Raw genomic sequence first — 13,502 nt, 5'->3', positions numbered from 1 at the left:
GGATTAATGTTTCATTGTAGAATGTTTTGCATATGTTTGTAATTTGCCCATTGTTATTTTCTACTCCTGCAGTATGTCCGGTCCGAATTGCTTTATGCCCAGGATGAAGTGAGTTTTTTACTCATGAAATGGGTTAATGATAATTGCCTGCATATTCCCGTCGGCGTTTTTTTAGACATTAATTCAAATTCTTGGACTGTGAATGAATAACATCTTGCACAACTCCCTACCTACCGGCTCCCTTTATTATTATTATTGGCATTCTGCATTTTAAAGATTTGAATGAATTCCGGACGGTGAAGACTTGTAAATAATTCCATGTTTGTAAATGAATGGACTCTGTATTTTTGCATTTTTGTATTTATATTGTATGGTTATCTATGTATTTATTTACATTAGCACTTTTGCACTTTGCACTTCAAAAAATTGAAAAAAATATACAAAATTAATTCCATAGTTGAGTATCCCTGGTCTTGTTGCTTCCTCTCGAGTTGTGTTCCGGGGCTGCCCATTGTTTTTTCTTCAAACTCATTAAATACGGCAAGTGATGTGAATGGGGGCAGAGCCCCAAGTTCTAAATAACATAACCTATTAACCCAACGTAACATGTCTTAATGGGGCAGGAAAATCACTCCGATTTTACAATAAACCGCACTCCAACTGTTTAAGCTGAGAGCTTAACATGCCTTAACTAATACCAATTCAACATCTGTATAATATGGGCCAGATTTAACAGAGGAACTCTAGAAGTGGAGTGAACATTTCTACTGCTTCCCCTTCTACTGATGAGATGCATACCATGGTGCCTGGTAAGATCAAGTTCTTGCCACACTGGAAGCATTTATGTGGTTCCCCTCCTGTGTAACTTCCACATAGCATGCATTTATGTGATTTCTCCTATCTGGATTTGTTGATGGCTATTAATCTCTGTTCTCTGAGCAAAACTCCTCCCACACTCCAAGCATTTATATGATTCCTCTTGTGTGGATTCTTCGATGGGCAGTAAGGTTTGTATTCTGTGCAAAGCCCTTTCCACACTCGACGCATGTATATGGTTTCTCCCCTGTATGAATTCTTCGGTGTACAACAAGATGTGAGCTTAAAACAAAACTTTTCCCACACTCCAAGCATTTATATGGTTTCTCCCCTGTGTGGATACGTCGATGAGCAGTAAGTGCAGGACTCCGAGCAAAGCTCTTTCCGCACTCCAAGCACATATATGGTCTCTCCCCTGTGTGGATACGCTGATGGACAGTAAGGTGTGCCCTCTGAACAAAGCTCTTTCCACACTCCATGCATTTATGTGGTTTCTCCCCTGTGTGGATTCGCTGATGGGTGGTAAGGTCTGTACTCAGAGCAAAGCTCTTCCCACACTCCAAGCATTTATATGGTTTCTCCCCTGAGTGGCTTCGTCGATGGGCGGTAAGGTTTGTGCTCTGTGCAAAGCCCTTTCCACACTCTATGCATGTATATGGTTTCTCCCCTGTATGAATTCTTCGGTGTACAGCAAGATGCGAGCTTGAAACAAAACTTTTTCCACACTCCAAGCATTGATATGGTTTCACCCCTGTGTGGATTCGTCGATGGATAGTAACGTGTTTACTCTGAGCAAAGCACTTCCCACACTCCAAGCATTTATAAGGTTTCTCCCTTGTATGAATGCTTTCGTGCTTCGTAAGACGTTCCTTATGAACAAAGGCCTTTCCACACTCCACGCATTTATATGGTTTCTCCCCTGTGTGGCTTCTCCAGTGTGTATCAAACACTGATTTATAAATGAATGTTTTCCCACACACCGGGTCATTGATCTTTCCTTGGCCAGGGGGAATGTCATGGGACTCAGCACCCTCAGAAGCAAAGGATTCACCCCCACTCTTCCATTTTGTTCCAGTCTTTTTTCTCTGCTGTTTCCCTTCTGATGGGAGTTGTTGTGGTTCTCCCTCAGACTTGTTCTGGGGACCATCAGGCTCTGGAATAAAAAGATTAGTACAATATTAAGGCAAAAGTGGAATAAAAGAAAGAAAGCTATTAACTTCTCTTGATAATGGCAGAAATCACTTGAAGAAGAGACAAATCTTGCCACGTATTAATCAGCTATTGATGCTTCTTTGTGTCTTAGATCCTTACTGTTAATTTTTATTTTTATACCATATCAGCAATGTTCTTTCTAATCCCGCCCTGAAAATGATAATGTATGAATAAATGGCTGTAATGCTGAGAACTAAATCTTACAATATGCAGAATGAAGAGAATATTTTCCAGCAATTATTTCTATAGGAAAATGAATTCTAACCTCAGAGGTGCTTAACATCATGGAGTCAAAGGAAATTAAATAGCTTTGGTAGTCATGTGAGTTTCACGTAATTGGGCCTACAGAAGGTAGCCATACACCAAACAGCCCTGAATCTCTCAGATGTGAGTCGCTCTCAACTGCCTTATCTTTTTAAAAATGCTTTGATGAGAAACTTTAGAAAATGCATTTTATCTTTTAAATTTAAGATCGATAGGATAAGAGATGATGTATCCTTTTCTGTTTCTGATCTCATTGACATATGCAAGTTTGTTCTGTATCATTGTGATACTTTCCTATTTAATGATTTCAAGAATGATTAGACTGATTTAAAATAAAAATCTGAAAAAAACAACACAGAGTGATCTTTAGGGGGATACTAAGTTTCCAGTTAACCCTTGGAATCAATAAACTTTTGACTTCAGTCAGAGGGCTGATTACCTGTAGAGATTGGCTATAGAAGGGAAAAATCATCTCAATACAGCCCTGTGGTGTGTTATTTACTTCACTTATACACTGCTTTCCCCTCCAGTGGGGAAACAAAGCAGCTTACATCATTCTTCCCTCTGCCATTTTATCCTCACAACAACCACCCTGCGAGGTAGGTTAGGCTGAGACTCCCTCCTCTTGTTGCAGACCCACACATTGTGTCCCACATGCACCTCTGACCCTCAGGAGCAACTTTTCAAGTGGCACGGGGAGTGAAAGCAAAGGGGAAAGGTGGCCAAGATCCCTTCCATGAATGCAACAAGTTTGTGGAAGGTTTTCCAATACACTTGACTTCAATGGGTTGAAGCTTAGCTGGGTATGGGACAAAGACTGATAAACAACTAGTAACATTAAAAGACTGGAACTACCACTGGTTAGCAACTTCTTTATGATGCTGTGCCATGGACTGTGAGTTTCCTGCATGCATATGTGCCCTCAAGTCACAACTGACTTATGGTGACCCTAGCAAGGGGCTTTCAAGGCGAGTGAGAAGCAGAGGCGGTTTGCCATGGCCTCCCTCCGCAGACCCTTCCTTGGTGGTCTCTCATCCAAGTACAGGCCCTGCTTAGATTCCGAGATCTGAGTTCGGGCTGTATCATGGCGTCTTCCCTCCCTGAGCTTCCTACTTGAAGTCAAATAGTTGTACTCTGAACTGTATAGCCTTGATTTTATTGTATTCAGTACAACCTCATTAAGTAACTATTATAGTTAAATAGATTTTTTTTAAAAAAATCCATTCTGACAGACAGCGCTTATTAAACTGCAATTCAGTGGTGCTTTGAATAGACGAATGAAGAGACTTAAGTTTCCACGTGTCTGTTTTAAAGAGGATGCTTCTCCCACGGGGGGGGGGGGTTTAAAACTCCACGTCAGTTGGAGGGTAGTTCCATCAGAGACAAGGTGACTTGGTGGATCCTCCACATTTAGAGGCAGTTTCTCTCTCAAGGCCGGTTGCCAGCTGAGCCATCTCAAATGGAGGCTTCGGCTCTGCTATTTTGCTTGTGAACCTTGCAGGGACTCTAGCCGGCCACTGTAGGGAACAAGAGCTTGAGCTAGAGGGACCTCTGGCAGATCTCTTCCCGTATTCAAACACGGAATGAAATGGCATTCGTTGGGCAGCTGGGAGCAGCGCTTTACACTTGAACTACAAAGACCCCAGCTGGGCTCCCAAATTTTACAGGGCATTGGGTCACTTTTTCCAAGTTTTATTGGCCTCGCAGGGTTGTTGTGAAGGAAAACAGAATTACATCAAAAATGCTGCTTTGTGCTCCTCGAAAGAAGGGCAGGAATAGCAGGCAAGAATTCACAGAAAACGGTAAGGAAAGGGCAGGCCACAGTGTGAAGATTTGTCTCCTTATACTTTGTAAGAAGCCATAGGCACAGATGGCCTTATGTAAATAAATAAACCATTATTGTAGCTATTCGTTAAAATGCTAATTTCTTGGATGCTCTGAAAGGCCTTTGAGGAGGTCCAACGGACATCCCGTGAACTGTTAATAAACTGTTTCCCGAATGGCCCCAAAGGCATCCCCTTTGAGCGAGTCCAGAATACAGACCCGTACCACAAGGGTTTACTTTTATCAGGATCTTTTCCTGTGTACACCAGGTCCTGTGGGTTGAGCTATCAGCATTACAGTGGGGAAGGGAGTTCCTTGGAACACAGATTTGGGGAAATGGCCAAACAGACACTCAAGAATGATAATGGGGTTTTATTACTAAAAAAGAGACAAACAACGGAATTGCTAAGAAGGCACAAACTAAGAGGTAGACTACACAGAACACATAGCAGAACAAGGGAATATTTATCTTGTGTAGAATCGGAAATCGCATACATACATTACTATCAGTACTAATATAGACAACTCTGAAGAAGTCCATATGTTTGAGTGTGGGGGTGGTAATAAACCATATGATCTTTCCTAAAGTCCAATGATGCCAAAACATTCCAAAAACAAGGAACAAAAGCAGATGCAGGAAAATATACAAGCAATACACAAACTCAAAACTGCAAGACCCGGCAAGAAGAGAGGCCAACAGGAAAAACAAAGAGAGTGCGAAAGCCCTGGAGAGGGCAAGCAAAGCACAAAAAACCCAAAGATGTGAAGAGGCACAAAACAAGCACACAGAGTACCTTTTGGGGTGCTGTATTTACACTCCAGGTATGTGCCTAATATGTAAACTAGTGTGATTAATATGGACACTTGGTATATGTCTTGAACAAGATTGGGCTAATTCTAGGGGTCATTTCATAGAAAAAGAGCTGGAGGAGCTCATTAGCATAACTCATTAGCATATGCCACACCCCTTGATAGCACCAGATGTGTGTCATTAGCATAACTGATTTACATATGCCACACCCCCTGACATCACCTATCCTGGCTGTTTTGAACCCAATCCTGGTCATTCAAGGCTGAAATTGGGCCCAAAATGGCAAAAAGGAGCTGAAAATGGCTGAAAAGGGGCCCAAAATGGTCAGGATTGGGCCGCTGCTGAGTGGGAGAGTGATCCACCACCCATTAGAGGCCCGATCCGAGTTGTTTCGGGCCCAATCCAGGCTGAAACAGGCCCAAAATGGCTGAGAGTCAGATGGGTGGGGCCACCTGACCTGTCACCTCTTTGGGGAACTGCCGGATCTGCGTTCCTGTGCGTTCCCCCTCAAAATGAGCCCTGGCTAAGTCAATTAATTCTGAAGATGATTGGTAATCTGGGTCGGTAAGGATGCAGCAGGAAATAAGGGGGTGTGAGATTGATGGGTGGAAATGGCTGAGAGGAGCTAGAGATCTGGATACTGGAGATTCAGTCAGAAGATTTCCATGGAAAAGATGAGCATTCACAAGACATAAAGCTCAGCTACGACCACTTGTTTAATATGATACACGGAACCTGGGAGGATCAGAACTATAACTGAAAGCAGTTCAATAGTCCTTTACAGTTTTGATATATGAAATAAGCCAGGATGACCTAACTCACCTTACCTTAACTTTGAAATTCACTAAAGGGAGCCAACAATCTATCTGAGCATAGCACGGAAAACCCACAGACCCAAGTTGCATACAGAAGTCAACATTATTTTTCTCATTTATTGCACACACCAGTGAGGAACAGAGCTGTCCCAGGGTCACGGCTTCTCAGCAGCAAATGCCTGTATCACGGTGCTGTATTCAAAGCATTGCAATATAGATGCTGTGACCTCACAAATCCCCATCCTGCCCACTTTCAATGGACTTGCATCTGCATTCAAGATTTTGTGTCTCTAAAGAATGTTGAGCCTTCTCAGTCTTCTATGGGCATTTGGAGGTGGGCCGTGTTCCTTCTAGGTTACAAAATAGAAACTGTGAGTCCACTACATATGCAGAAACTCCTTCCTAGCCTGTATGTGGACCTGCTCCACTCCCTAAACAAGAGTCTTCCTTGGAAAGCCCTATGAGAACCCTCCTTAGAAGGTGTGATATCTGTCTTCAACATCAGTCTATCAAGGGAAAGGGGAGCCTTACCCAGAGAGGCCACATTCTGACAATTGTCCTCCATGACTTCCTTGTGAAGGGTTTTTTGGTCCGGATCCAGCAGGGCCCACTCCTCCTCTGTGAAGTGCACAGACACCTCCTCAAAGGTCACCGGACCCTGAAAATGGCAAAAAGGAAAAGAAACCTTGCTATCTTCACGTGTAATGTCTCAACTCTGTCCCTTCTCAGGGCAATCCAAAAGGACTATGATTAGATGTTTGCTTTCAACATTCAAAACCTCCACCAGACTTTTTCATTTCCTGTCTAGTGAGCAGCACAGATAGCTGCCAAGAGAAGGAGAGAGAGATTCTCTCCCACTTAGGGAGGGGTGAGGGGAGGCACCCAGGGACAAGATCTGCAGTTCCACACTTACTTGACTGGGCTGCACAGAAGCTGCCTTTTGTGTATCACAAAGAGATGCCAAAAAATGTGTCACCGGTTTCAAGGTACTGCCTGGAAGGATAAACAGATAATTGAAAAGTATTCTGTACTTTCCAAATATTAAGAGTTTCAGTTCCTTGAGTACGGGAGGAAAAAAAGGATTCTCCTTCTCTTGGCTCATTGTCACAACTATCCTTGCATCCTTAAACCCCAGATCTTTGCTGTAAGTGGGATCCTCCTATGCAATTTTTTCATTGTTTTAACATGCAGTATTAATACTCATGTTTTGCTTCAGTTCTGTTTTCAGATTTCTGGTCGGTTCCATATTTTTACAGTCCTAACCCTATTGCACTGATTATTGGATGTGCCACCCTGTTGACTGTAGTGCATCCTAGTGAAAAAGACAAACTATAAATAACAAAGAAAAAGATACCGATATCGGTGCTTGTTCAGATGCAGAGAGGCTTGTTTAAACCAATTTTTATTTTATTGTTTTGTTTTTCCCATATATAACTTTATTTAAAAGAAGAAAGAAAAGATTAAGTGCCTAAAGAAGCTTAAACTGAATATGGAATAATAGATTTAAGCTACAACAAAAAATATAAACAAGATATATAACGACGCAGCTAAATTTCATAATGGGCCGTTTCCACACATGTTGGATAATGCACTTTCAATGCACTTTCGTAATCCTTTAGAAGTGGATTTTTTGTTCCACACATGGAAAATCAGTTTCAAATGTTCACTAAAGAGTATTGAAAGTGGATTATCCAACGTGTGTGGAAGCAGCCAATGTTACTCCTCTCCCTCTCCTTGATTATTTACACTCAAAATTTTATAATCAACAGCCCATATTCAGTCATCACATTTTATACACAACATTTTTAAAATCTTGATTTCATAATTGATCTATATCCATATTAACTATTCTTAATTTTTCGTAATTTCCAGCTACATATTCAAAGAAATCTCTCCATTTTTCCCGGTATTCCTGTGTCGGTCTGTTGTGCATATAAGAAGTTAATTAGCCATAGATGTATATTCATGCAATTTATTCATCCATTCAATCCCATCTGGACAGGATTCTGTCTTCTATTTTGCTGCATATGCATCTCTCACAGCTGTCACATATATTTAAAAAGCAGAAAAAGTGCTTTTGTGATATTACTCTGTAAGATATTTAAACTGACACAGGCTAGAGCATCTTCCCCATGGGGAAGCGTAAAAGCAGCCCATCTTTTGACCTTACCTGGAAAAGCTGCTCCATGGTAAGGCTTCTGCACAACATTTTCCTGCACCTGAAACAGAAGTGGGGAGACTGATGAGAAAAGGAAAACAGGTGGAGGGGTTTCTAAAATTGCTGGAGCAATCCATGTGGATTTCAAGGGAATTTATCATACCCTGAATGCCACATACACTACCCAGATGAATCCCCTCTCACCTTCTGGTCCTGATTCTTGGCCTCTGCCTGGCTCAGGAGGAAGCCCTCGGCCAGGGCCACCGCCTGGGCGCTGCTCTCGGGCCCGCACCCCCGCACCCAGCGCTCCATCTCCGGGGGCAGGACGGCCAGGAGCTGCTCCAGGAGCACCAGGTCCAGCATCTCCTTCTTGCTGTGCCTTTCCGGCTTCAGCCACTGGCAGCAAAGAGCATGGAGTCGACTGCATGCGTCTCGGGGTCCCTCGGCCTCCTGGTAGCGGAACTGCCTGAATTGCTGGCACGGCACCTCTGAAGGGAGGACATCGGCTCCCAGGCGCTTCTGCATGGCTCCTTCCCACAGCTCCCTTCTGCTCCCAGCCTTGGAGGCATCAGGGCCTTCTCTTGCTTCAGAGGAAGCTGCATCTGGCTCTCCCCTCATCCTCCTTCCTCTCCATACAGCCTCCACCTGGACCAGCAGATTACCTACCTTCCTCCTCTGCTTGATTCGTCTGTAAATTGCCATTTCTGTGACCTGCAAAGCCAAGACTGATTTTTTGGGACGGATTTATATTTACAACATCTGCATCTGAAGAAGTAAGCTCGGACTCATGAAAACTCATTATGGAATTAAGGTTGTTGGTCTTTAAGGTGCCTCTGGACTTTTGTTTTATTTGGCTACAATAGACGAACACTGAAATGAGTGAATAAGTAGCAGGAGAGAGCAAGCCGTGGTTTGATGTCTGCCAGGGAAGCCCGCAGAGTGTAAAAGATTAGGGGCTGCCCAGATTATCATTTTTTTCTGACCTTCCCATTCCAGACAAGTAGAATGGCACTATAAAAAAGGTTAATAGTTTCAGGTGGGTAGCCGTGTTGGTCTGCAGTAGTTGGTCTCTAGAAAGCTCATACCCTGGAAATCTAGATGGTCTTTAAGGCGCTATTGGATGCAAATCTTGCTCTTCTGATTAATAAGAGCCTTGCTAAACCATAAGCTAAAGATTCCTGCAGAATTCACCAACCACATGGGACCAGGAGCAGGGTGTCAATTCACAAAGAAGCTGTGAAGTTGGAAAGAGAGACTAAAATGCAGGATGGAAACATTTTGACAGTGAAATCCTTAGGAGAGTTACTCCAGTCTAAGCCCATTGTGAATTCCAGATTATGCCACAGACAAAATAACGTTTTTGAAGGTACCTTTTAAATTAGGTTGATCTTTGTATCCATCCTTGATAAGGAGCTTTTGGTCTGGAAACTGATATTCATTTTAAGTTGCTCAAGGATCTAAGTTTTTATGCTCTGGCTGTTTTTCATGCTGATTTTAATGAATAGAAATCTACAAAATTGGTATTTATTATGTTTCCTTAGAGAGGCAGGAGAAAAATAAAATAAAAACAGCAAAAAGCGCATACTGCATTACAGGAAAAAAAACCTCACCTATGTCTCCAGTGAGGAGCTTCCATAGAGCAAGCAGGGAAGCTCTTTGAATAAATGGTTAATAACATTAACGAAGTATTGCTAAACTACAGACTCTGAGTGGTCAGAACTGCAAGGATCTTTGGACCTCCCCCCCCAACGGAGCTGCCCTATTCCACTGTCAAAAGCAGGACAGTATTTTGCAGAAGAAATATTATATTGCTTACTTATTCTTCACAAATCTCTCCTTCAGCCACTGGTACCAGCAGCTCACCACCCATGTGGAACGCTAGACCCGGAAGGAAAGGTGAAAAGTCACATGGTCTTCTTTGTTGACGCCTCTCTAGGACATGAGATAAGACTCCTTCCATTTAACCCTTAGACTGACTCTCTCCAGAAGATCCAAAGGACTCGCTCCTGTCTTCAGCCTCCCAGAGAGCTGCATCTGTTAACCCACCGAGCATCACTCCAATTTCACTGCAAAGTGAGGAAAAGAGAGGAGAGGATTCGACCCCCTTTCCCATGCCAAGTTATTCTCATTCCTGTCCCTAAGGAAGGATCTATGTGGAGTCTCTGAATGCAGAGCAATCCTTCTATGTATGTTGGGAAGTACCATTTTCTGGTCCCTCAACACTGCTTGGATGAGCAACTGTTCCCCTTTATTGCTGGCCGTATCTGTGATATTAGGAGGGAACGCTCTGTCCTTAACAACACTTTCCTTGCTTTCTGCAACATATACTTCATGAGGTATATTCCCCAAAGGAACTAAAATAAAAGTTTTCATCTCTCTCCTGCTCTTGAGCATCCTACATAAAGTTGCCAGCGTGGAAAGCAAAGGGTTTGATAACCTGGACAGACACATCCTTTTGTTATTATTATAACTGCCTGTGAGTCGTTCTCATTGAGGACACAAAGTGGCTTCCATTGTTTTCCTGTCCTCCCATTTTATCCTCACAAACCTGTGAGGTAAGGTAGGCTGTGACTGGCCCAAGGCCGCCTGGCAAGAGATAATCTGGGCCAGGAGGTCCTGATTGCCCTTCATGTTTTGCACTGCAATTCCCGCAATCATTCCGAAGCCAATCGCCAATTTTAAAATTTATGCCTGCCAGAAACAAAGGTCGCTTCCAGCACAAACATTGGAGGAGTCCAGAGATTATGCAGGCCAAGATGTCCTGATTCTTTATGTTTGGCACCATATCTTATACCTCACACTGTCAACCTGGTAGCCAATTTTGAGGCTTCCAGCTTTATTTTTGGATGAATTATGCCTGTCACAAATGGCCAGCCAGATTCATTTATTATAGATTACTCACTTATTTAAAAAATCCTCCATGCTGCCTTGTCTCTCCTTCCCCCAACTTCACTTAAATGGGAAAATTAAAGGTAACTTCTTCCACAGAGGGCCTCTAAACAGGAAGAGACTGTGGCAAGTCGCATGGCCTTCTTTCTTGATGCCTCTCTAGGAATTGAGACTCCTTCCATTTAACCTTCTTCTCCAAACATGACATTATTTATAAAGTGATAGTCAGAAATAGAGATAGAACTTTCTAAAATTAACACACGATTATGCTTTAGATAAAACGATTGAGATAATCTACAGGTGAATTTCAAAATACATCTTGATCATGCTCGTTATTTTCTCAAGCAAGACTAAAAGGCTAAATTTTGCCTCTTATCCACAATTCAAAAAGTAATAAATTGGTTATTTCTTGGGCTACATTGACTGTCAGAGGTAAAAGAGATCCTGTAATTTCATTCTGACCACCTGATGAACTTTCTACAAAGGGTATGAGAACTACATAAGAACACACACAATTGGCATGAATATTTATTTTTTATTTGATTTAAATCAAAACTTATGTGACATCCTCTCCAAGGATCCTGTCCGCATCCTTGGGCTCCATAAGATGAAGGTATCCACATAAATTGGACAAGCAGATGTCAAATATACTTCATCAGAACATGCATCCAAGGTATTTCAAATTTATGCTGGAAATGTGAAATAAAGCCCAAAAGTTTTGGATACAAATACATTCACTAATTCAGAAGATTTTAAAGATCAATATCACAGCCCCTCTGCTTGTGGGGTGGACACTATCTTGCTTTCAACAGGAATGAAAAAATGGTGCATAAATTCTCTAAATAAACCTAACCAATGGGAGGTCAGACTATGACGACAGGTGACTAACAGACGCCAGGAGATTATCATCCATGGAAGGAAAAGGTGAAACAGTGAACCTTCTAGAAGGAACTGAGAGAGGGGCCGGGGGGGGGGCAACATATTGGAATTAAGGGCAGAGTCTGCAGAAAATTGAAATAATGGCTAAACTTATTTATGAGAGAGCTGTGACTGACCCAAGGTCACCCAGCTGGCTTCAAGTGGAGAAGTGTGGAATCAAACCCAGTTCTCCAAATAAGAGTCCTGCCACTCTTAACCACTGCACCAAACGGGCTCTTATTTGAAATCACGCAAGATCATATGCTTTGTTTACTATGATTTAAAGGCATGCTGGATTCTATTGTGTTTCTTGATCACACAAAGCCTAAACATCTAAAGAAGAGAGCTGTTGTTCTCAAAAGCTTATGCTACAAAAAAGTCAGTTAGTCTTAAAAGTGCTACTGACTCTTTACTGTTTTATTTTGCAGCTACGTACTAACTTCACTACCTACCAGGTTTAGTTACGGATTTACAGTTTTCTAGAACAAAAGAGCAGTCAAATAGGATCAGACCCGTGGTTCATCCAGGCTGGCATTCTGTTTCATACAGTGGTCAGAGCATGTCAGGAAGTCTGTAAACTCAGTCTATAAGAGACTCCCTCAGTTTCTCTCATAACAACAGAAATGTTGTTTCTGAATAACGAGGTTCCACTTAGGTTCATCAAAGGCTAACAGCCAGAATGATTATGAATATATCTAATCCCCTTGTAAGGGTAATTATTAGTAGTGGCTGCCTAGACAGCAAAGGGGATCAGGAAAATACACTAGAAGAGTCATTTAGCTCCAGAGACACTGACTTCAAGATTCCCCCCCTTCAAATCACATTATAAATTTGTGGATAAGGTTTCATTCTTCAAAAGGGAATGTTTCCAAAACACAAAAGAATGCTTCCAAAAAAAAAGTGGTAAATGGGCAGGACAAATGATATAACACATTAAATTCCCATGGTTTTAAACCAATAATTTAATATAGCACAGGGCAATTCAACAGCTATACAATTCTGGCACAGCTTAGCACAAAAACTCCAGCCACTGAGGAAACATTTCTACAGCTTCTCCTTCCTCAGACTTCTTCGATTGGACATGTGATTGGTCCCCCGCATGGACCCAGATGCTTCATACGGTAAGACTTGTGGGTGAAGCTCTTGCCACACTATGAACATTTGTGCTGCTTTCCCCCGGTGTGGACTCTGCTGTGCAAAACGAGGGAGTTATTCCGAATGAAGCTCTTTCCACAATACAAGCATGTCTATAGTTTCTCCCCGTGTGAATTCTTTGGTGGGAAATAAGGACCCTTGTCCCAGCAAAGGTCTTCCCACACTCCATGCACTTAGGAGGTTTCTCTCTTGTGTGTACTCTTTGGTGTACAGTAAGATGTGCTTTCCGAACAAAGGCCTTTCCACGTTCCAAACGTTTATAGTTTTTCATGTGTGTGGATTTGTTGATGGGCTGGAAGTTCTGTATTCTGAGCAAAGCTTTTCCCACACTCCAAGCATTTATATGGTTTCTCTCCTGTGTGGATAACTTGATGGTAGGTAAGGGTTCAGTTATGCTTAAAGCTCATTTCACAGTCCAAACATTTATAAGGTTTCTCCCTCATGTGGATTCCTTGATGAATAGTCAGATCTGCACTCTCAGAAAAGCTCTTTCCAAACTCAAAGCATTTATGAGGTTTCTCCCCTTTGTGGATACTTGTGTTCCCTAAGATGTGTGTGCCAAACAAATCTCTTTCCATACTCCACACATTTATATGGTTTCTTCCCTGTGTGGATTCATTGGTGGACACTAAGGGTGGCA

The 13,502-nt window shown here is 42.3% G+C and overlaps 1 pseudogene; it reads right to left on the bottom strand.

Moving 5' to 3' along the window:
• Nucleotides 1-419: 419 nt before the first annotated feature.
• LOC129327074 (zinc finger protein 25-like) lies at nt 420-9,768 on the bottom strand (annotated as a pseudogene).
• Nucleotides 9,769-13,502: the final 3,734 nt, after the last annotated feature.

The sequence above is a fragment of the Eublepharis macularius genome, chromosome 4 (genome assembly GCF_028583425.1).
Source record: "Eublepharis macularius isolate TG4126 chromosome 4, MPM_Emac_v1.0, whole genome shotgun sequence".
Lineage (NCBI taxonomy): Eukaryota > Metazoa > Chordata > Lepidosauria > Squamata > Eublepharidae > Eublepharis > Eublepharis macularius.
The sequence above is the reverse complement of the archived record's forward strand: the minus strand, read 5'-3'. Positions and strand labels throughout refer to the sequence as shown.